We start from the raw sequence: 8615 nt of genomic DNA, 5'->3' as shown, positions 1-8615 counted from the left end.
AACTTGATTTATAGCTCCAAATGCATTATATTGATGATGAAATACAGTTTGATAGCAATCGGTGCGAGATAAAAAATGTCAACTGGACGTGGTTCTAGAAGTTACTACGTATCATCTGATATTGACCGGATGGGCGAGGGGGCGTTTATAATTCCGTGGGCAACGTTATACCATTCGTCTAGTGTGGGTCATATGGTCATCAGAGCAGTTTATATGGAATACGTTAGAAAATAATGCTGGATCTTACCGTATGTTCCTCGCGCCGTTGGACGATCAGCGTGGAGTAGACAGTTTTCGATTATGGGATGTTGATCCTGATGAACCATTTCCAGGTTGTATAATACTATATACGTCCAAATAACGTTGTTTATTGAGTTAGGGCGAGCGATTGATCATCCAGTGTGTTGAGATTGAGTCCGGCTACCGATCGCGAGTGCCCGGACGACATATGGATGAGCACTTCCTGTTTGGCGCGCCCCTCCCTCTTGGCCGATCGGCCACCAGATGGCGCTCTTGAACCGTTAGACAGTTGAGTGGAGCTCACCAGTACATCTCATGTCTCCTGAGGAGAAATATGATTTCGATCACAGATTTTTGAATTATTGATATCAAAGACGAGTTACGGCGTCTTCGGCAGAATGAGCATGGCTAGGAATGACATCTAAACATGTCATCGGCGATTAAAGTGTTAATTTAGGCCATATAGGCCACGAAAACAGCGTATTTCTTGCAATATTTCATTGTTCCCTATGTCATGTTGATTATCCTGATTGGGGGTGGTTGGGGGTGCCCGTCTGCAAACAGGTCATGTTACCGCTCAAAAACATCTGAGGGTGGTTGGGGAATTTTACCCTGTTTCACAACATCTAACACTTAAAGGTTTTCGCCCCAACTTGCAGATGTGGACCCCCTCTCACTCTCCAAAAAAATAAATGAGTAAATTACTTTAAGTGTAAGCGTGATGATGGTCTGATATTACAATTATATATGATGTGTGGTTTTTTAACGTTAATTCTGGTTATGTTTAGTCATATTCTAGTTTTCTATTTTCATAGGATGTTACCACTGACTGAGCTTGATGGATTTTGATGTATATATTGGAAGGGCGTTTGCGATTTATAAGTCCAACTTCGATTGAATCTGGGGCTTGACAGCCCCACAGGAGGGGTATGTATTAAGGGTGGGGCCTATAATTCTAATATGTTTTGTCATACTCCATTACTCTGTCAGAATTTTTTTTGTTTTGTTTAGTTATGTATTTGGTGCTTAACACTTTGATTGCCCAAGGTTAAATTCATTATATACCATCCCTTGCCAGCTCTATTTAACATGGAGAAGTTCCCCTTCTTTGCAGGGCTATAACTTTTTAAATTCTATTGCTAGATTGCCATTATTAGGGCCCATTCAATGTCCTATATGTATTGTTCATGGTGTAGCAACGTTACACTTTTTCATTCACATATTTATACTAAAATATGGTCTAAAGTATAAGTATGTTTTCATCTCTTTCTGCAGCTTTCTCCAGAATGTGATTTATAGCCCCAAATGCATTATATTGATGATCAAATACAGTTTGGTAGGAATCTGTGCGAGATAAAAAATTTCAACTGGACGTACTTCTAGAATTTACTACACGTCATCTGATGTTGACCGGATGGGCGAGGGGGCGTTTATAATTCCGTGGGCAACGTTATATATACCATTCATCTAATGTGGGTCATATGTTCATCATACCAGTTTATATCGAACACGGTAATACTACACGCTAAAACTCACCCTAGTCTCCTCTGGTCGTTGGGTGATCAGCGTGGACAGTTTTCGATTATGGGATGTTGAAATGCCCGATCTATTTCCAGGTTGTATAATAGTATATACGTCCAAATCATGTTGTTTTTTCGAGTTATTTCCACCGATCGATGTTCACTGTGTGAAGACAGAGTCTCTCTAACATTAGCGAGTGCCCGGACTCCATATGGAGTGAGTCCTGCCGGGTTAAAGGTTGATATCCGGTTTAAATCTGCCGATCGGCCACCAGATGGCGCTCTTGAACCGCTAGAGGGTTGAGAGGAGATCAGCACTGTGTGTCAAGGCTCCGGAACGGAAATATGATTTTCGATCACAGATTTTTGAAATATTGATATCAAAGACGAGTTACGGCGTCCTCGGCAACTTGAGCATGGCGGGGAATGACGAGTTCCGGCGTTTTCGGCAGTTAAAGTGTTAAGAGCACCACAGGAGTGATTATGTCGGAAATTAACGTCAGACTTTAGGCTCATATCATATATAAAAATATTAGTTAATTAGGAACATTGATTAAGTTAAAAGTCATTGATAAATAGGATTACAGTACAATCAGTATCATAAACATTTGAGGACACTGTTTCCCTTTACATTTAGAGGCTTTTAGGCCAAGGTTACAGGGGCCCCCTTATCTCCAGAAAGGTGGCTGGCCGGACAGGGGGGATGCCTGTGCATTTTCCTATTACATAACAACCTGGTCCATGCTGGATCGTATGGGAAGGGACACAGGTGTCTCACACTTTATTGGTCAGCCAGCGAAGACACCCTAGGTGGGATAGTATATCAGACCATCTAGAATAGAGGGAAGGAGAGCTCCTTGGCGACTCTGCTATACACTGCATTGCTGTCAACAAGTTTGTCGTGATCCATGGACCACCCGATAATTCATGTAATTATGCTTTCTGATTATTCAATAAATACCATACATGATGTTTGAACTCATTGTCCTGTGTCTAATATTCGATATCCTTTTGTCCTGATTCGAGGAACAACCAAATGATCCCACACTATGAAACGTCAATGTTTTGAAGAAGGAGAATCAAAGAGCAGAGAGTGATCAAAGAGAACCGCACGTTAAGTGTGCATGTCTGGGTAAGTATGATCAAGAGCGGTCAACTGGTTACAACGTCCTCGTGAACACAGGGAATGCAAAAGATTAACCTTAGACACCCTGAATAATAGTGTGGGATAAAATCAATCAATTTATGTCCCTAAATACATTTATTCATATCTTCCTATTATCAGGTCTCAGCCTGTATTTATATGAGCATGTCTGTGGCCTGACTGAGGTGTCACAATCTATTTGTTACCGGAAGGGTCACTGCAGCTGTTGGTAAAAAGCCACACAGCCCCAGAGGCCCAAGAACTGATGAGGTGACGGTTTTGGCTGACCACTGACAGGGAGCATTGTCAGGATCTAGAATAATGTATAATACCTATGAATCAATCCATTTATCTATTGTAAGAACCATAAGATATCTACAAATGTGTGTACCATTAAAATGTGTTATTATGATATGGTATTAAAACAGGCCTATGTGTCACCATGACCCCAGCTGTCTGAAACTACCAGGAGACAGATGTAATTCTAGACCCTTGTCATTTCAACTGTTTACCTTATATAGACATTGTTTAAAGCCCTGAACCTTTCTTCATGCTAATTTGGAAGAAAGCCACCTCATTCGCTCAGAACACCAACCAGCTGACTATAAAAATGACAATATGATTCGGACCGGACACACTTCTGCTCTGCCCTCACCAAAGCTAAGTTGAACTGTCCACTCTCAGCTGTTTGTGTAAATACTCTGTAATATTGAATATTCACTCTGTAATAAATATGTGATTGCTAACACCCTCTCCTCATCTTTCAAGGTCAATAAAAGAATATGCCTTATCAATAGCCAGACATATTCAGGTGGCTACATATCATTACACCTGGGTAAAACAGAATCCATTCTCTTTGGATAAAATAGCAAACTCAGCAAGGCCAACGGCTTCTCTGTTACAGTGGGTGACATTATTGTCACAAGGAAAGATACAATTACCTACCTGGGTTCCATCGTAGAGGCAAATCTTTCCTGTGACAAAATGGCAACCAATGTAATAAAAAAAAATGTCAACCAAGGAACACGATTCTTGTACCGGATCTCCTCTCTGGTAAACAAGAATACATTGAAGACTAACAGGAGCACTCATTCAAGGTTACTACAACTATGCTTGCACCTCATGGTACCAAAGCACCTCAAAGGCCCTAAAAACAAGGCTACAAACATCACAAAACAAACTGGTCATACTACTGTTGGGCCTTACTCATAAAACCCACCTTACCCCTTGTGACGGATACGTCTGTGCACCGCACCCGCACATGTTAACTTGTTCCCTCACCGTATTGTTTGTTTAGTTAGTTAATGTTTGTACACGTTTACATTCATGATGCACATACACAATTTCTATTTCACATAATGACACACGACACATAGACTTGCGTACTGATATCATATCCATTCTTTATTATTTGACTTACATGGTTAAGTAAGTGCATGCATGTTGTTCATTGTTTGTTTCTCCAACTCTGCAGCCAGCCGTCCTCACTCTAAATATCCGGATGGGGGTGGTGGACCGAACCATGTCGCGGGAGATGTCGGGGGGGTTTATTGTATTGTAATTTAGTTTCCTTATATGTATTTCCTTATTAAGTAAGGGATAATGTATAGCTACGAGGTCATTGTCGCAAAATAATTGACCGACAGAGTTTAAACTACCGAGCCGCCTCGGCGAGGTGTTTTAAACGTCAGTGAAGGTCAATTATTTTGCGACAATGATCGAGTATAGCTATACATTATCCCGCTTATTACATGGCTAACTTACTAACAATATACCTAATTCATTTTACATCGACTCGCAACACTGGTTCTGGCTGCGTTCTTGCTCCGCTCGTCGCTCCGCCCCCTGTCATCGCCGGCAGCAGAACACCGGCAGTGTCTAATTGCACTGAAACAGTGTGTGTCAGTGGGCTTGATTGCGAACAGCTGCGCACAGCAGTCATTATTGTCCCACAGCGGTCATTATTGTCTGATAACTGACCTCTGATGCGCGCTATTGACCAATCACAAGCAAGCATTTCGGCGAATGTGAAAACGCCATGTAATAATTAAGATTATTAGTTGTTCAGTTTGGTAGTTGTGTTGTGTGTTGTGTGTTTATTGTTTATTAGATTAATTAGAATTGTAGGATATTATTTAGTAAAATATTAATTATCAATTAGCCCACTTAGATTAATGTATCTGGCCAGGGCCTATATATAGTTTGAGTTCTCAGTTGTCATGGTCTGCTGTTCCGTTCAGGTCTGTTTTTATTCCTGCCTTTTATTATTTGGACCACTTATGTTATGTTTGTAAATTATGTATTTTGTATGGGTAAATAAGACCCTTATTGTTTTGGCTGTATTTTCATGGGTAAATAAAACCCTTATTTTTGCCTACACCACTGTGTCCTCCTCGTCTGGCTGCTTGGTCCCTTACACCCCTGCACATTTTGACAACCTAGGATGGCTTAGAGTAGACGACAGAGTACAGCAAATTGCAATGGGCCTGGTCTACAAGATACACTACACCACTGGGATACCCATGTACAGTACATGTCGAAATACTTCCCAGCGGTCAGTGAATTCCACGACCACAACACCAGAGGGTGTTCCACAAATCATGTTCAACCCAGATTCGGCTCAAACAAGGGACTAAACACGTTTCGCAATTATGCCACAATAATGTGGAACGCCCTACCCACAACTTGAAGGAATGTGAATCTCTACCCTCCTTCAAAACCGCTCTCAAAGAGCACCTACGGGTGGCTGCAATTAGAAACTGGCCCCTCACAGTGTCTTCCACTTCCACTTATGATCTCTTTTAACTTTTTACTACACAGTTCTGTATATCTGAATGTCTTGTATGTCATAAATGTCCTGATGAATTGAAAATGGGGGACCCCGGGGCGGCTAAATGGCGTAGTCGGCAAGGCGCTCGCCATCAATGCAGGAGATGCTGGGTTCGAGCCCAGCTCTCGGCGTTGCTTCCGGCTTGGCTGGTCGTTCATACTAATACAATTGGCAGTATTAGGGGTGGGAAAGCCGGTGGGTGGGGATCGGACGTTGTGGACAGCGACTCCTACAGGTCGGTTGGTGCTCCTGTACAGCAGAATCAGGAAGTATCGGGGGCAGCGTGAGCCTCCCACGCGTTACTCCTCGCCACTGAGAGATCGCGCTGTACAGGTGAAAAGATGAGACGGCTGCCTCCTCGTGTACCGGAGGGGACACGTGATGCAAGGCTTCGTCCACATTGCAGCCGACCAGTGGGAGGCATGGTCTAACAACGTTCAAGACAGGGGAGGGTAGGGAGCTCCAGTAGCTCACCGCGTACCTCGAGCGCTATTTCGGCGCCGGGGACAACCGTGCTCGTCACGGATCTGGGGTTTAGCGAGTTCGAATCCCGGACTGCAGCCGTGCCTTTCCCAGAGTGTCTTCCCCCCATCTGTACCCCATTCAGCCTGTTTCTGTCGGTCATCCTTGACCAGAGTAAATGCGATAAACGCAAAAAAGAGCCAGCGGAATGGCCAAAGTTTAAAAAAAAAAAAAAGACAGGGGAGGGTAGAATTGGATAATATGAAATTGGGATGGGAGAAAAAAAGAAAATGGGGAGAAAAAGTAGATAAAAAAAAAATAGGGAACCCCGATGTAAACGAGACAAAAGTCTTTTTCTGGTCTGCATCCTCTTAGCAGTTGTTTTGTATTGAGCCGTACTGTATTGTACCCATTCTGAAATATGTTGTGACGTACATGGGTATGTGGGTTGGTCATTATCATTATTACTGTATTTGTGACACCATGTGAACATCAGGTTAGTATAGGTCATGTTATGTTTTGTATGTAATGTGTGTGTGTGGCATGGTAACTAACGTCTGTTCTTTTTCTTTCTTTGTCAGTTATATAGTCGTACTGGCGAATCGCGTCCTGCTCTTCGCCATCGAGATATACCTCATCTCCAGTACCTACTGTACTTCATCAACGAATACAACAAATGCACCCAGCACCTGCCAGGCCCCGCCCTAGTGACGTACTATAAAGCACTAGGCGTGGTCACCACTCGCCCTTCCTCTATTTCGTTTCCATCATGGCGGATGCTTGCACCCTGTGAACTAGTGTAATGAAAAGTTTAGAGAAATTGCGCAATGTTGAGTGCTTACCGGAGATTTGCCTACCCCTGGAATATTCGCGGCATGTTCCAACGACACGTCGGGTCTATCCTGGTGTTTCCTCGTCTTGTGGCAGCAGATCGAGGGACAACGTGCAAGGTTTGGCTATCGAGCCGGCTTGTACACAGGTAGGCTCTGTGTCATCAGGCATTAACGCTGGTGTTAGTAATGCTGCTGGTTGTTTTGTTACACAACCGAGTTGTGTGTCTGCGTCAGGGGCGGGATGTTTTGGTGAACGTCCCTCTGAGTTGGACGTTTTCCAGGCGATCCTGGAGCGCGCTGCTAACACTAATGCTATAATGCTGGCTCACTGTTTGAATGTTCCCCGCCATGGGATGTCACTGCTTTTCCCTCCTCTTAACCGGTTCATTGATGAAGGTCAGTCGGTAGCTAATGTGGGGGGTTTTGCTGAGTCTTATTTACCCTTTTTACGGGTGAATGGGTTGACAACAGGGCGCAGGGCGGGTGTGCCGTGGCTAGAGAGCCAGGTAGCATCGATCCTGTTGAACGGTGTCCCACCCGGAAGCCGGCGCTTGAGAGCAAGTCGGCCCGGCAGGTGGCAGTATGGACTGATGAGAGTTATACTGCTACAGGATGGAATTTAGCGGCGGCCAGTGTTGTGGCTCAGCTGACTGTTTTTCTGTCCACATTAGCGTCGGGTAGTGGGGCTACAGGACCAGCCGACGCTGAAAACATTTTGCATGTTTTTGGTGTTATAGAGATCTTGACTCAGTCGCAAGCTATAACTGCGGGGAGGATTAGGATGCTATCAACGCTTGTTAATAGGCATTTCTGGTTGGAGCAGTCTCCTCTTGGGGAGGAAGAAAGGTTTCTTCTCCTTACGGCTCCTCTTTCCTCGGAAGGACTCTTTGGAGGTTGTTGACCTAGGTCCCACACCGCCTCACGATATGCAGCCAGAGGTTGGAGCACGGCCTCGTCAGCGACTGTGGCGAGGCCCTCGACAGGCGGCCATGTTTCCCCCGCCAGTGGTACCCTGGGCGTCGAGTCAACAGGTGTCCACAAGGCCGACAGCCTTGGCGGCCGAGGGATCGGCCATGTTGGATGTGCTCGGCTTGGAATATACAAGCCGTCGCCGTTCTGCCGCGAGCAGCCCGCTCCCCGATCACTCCTTCCCCCGTCACCAGCGGAAAAGGGGCTCTGATAGTTTTCCTTTGGCTGAGGGCCGCAAGCCTTCATTGAAGCGCATGCGGCCCCACGTTTCACTTCTCATGGGGACAGGGGCTGACACCCAGTTGATGGCTGAGCCTGGGTCTGTCCGTGAGAATGTTGTGCTGTCACGTGGCTCCCTCGCCACACGTTGTGCGATTGGTGAGCCTGGTGTTACGGCTGCCACTATTGACGGTGGTCAGCAGGGGGACTCGAGGCCTCTTCGAAAGAATGCTCAGCACGGGTTACCCCGACCTCGCCTTCGCCAGGCGGGGTATCACGTTGATGCCTCCCACTCCCGCGAGATCGGCAGTGGTCTGAAAAGAAGAGGCGCGCATGATTTGGGTGGTAGCAATATCACTGCAGGGCTACGGTGTGTAGGAACCCATGGGGTCCTCACG

This window comes from Notolepis coatsorum (assembly GCF_963971535.1).
Source record: "Notolepis coatsorum genome assembly, chromosome: 8".
Lineage (NCBI taxonomy): Eukaryota > Metazoa > Chordata > Actinopteri > Aulopiformes > Paralepididae > Notolepis > Notolepis coatsorum.
The sequence above is the reverse complement of the archived record's forward strand: the minus strand, read 5'-3'. Positions refer to the sequence as shown.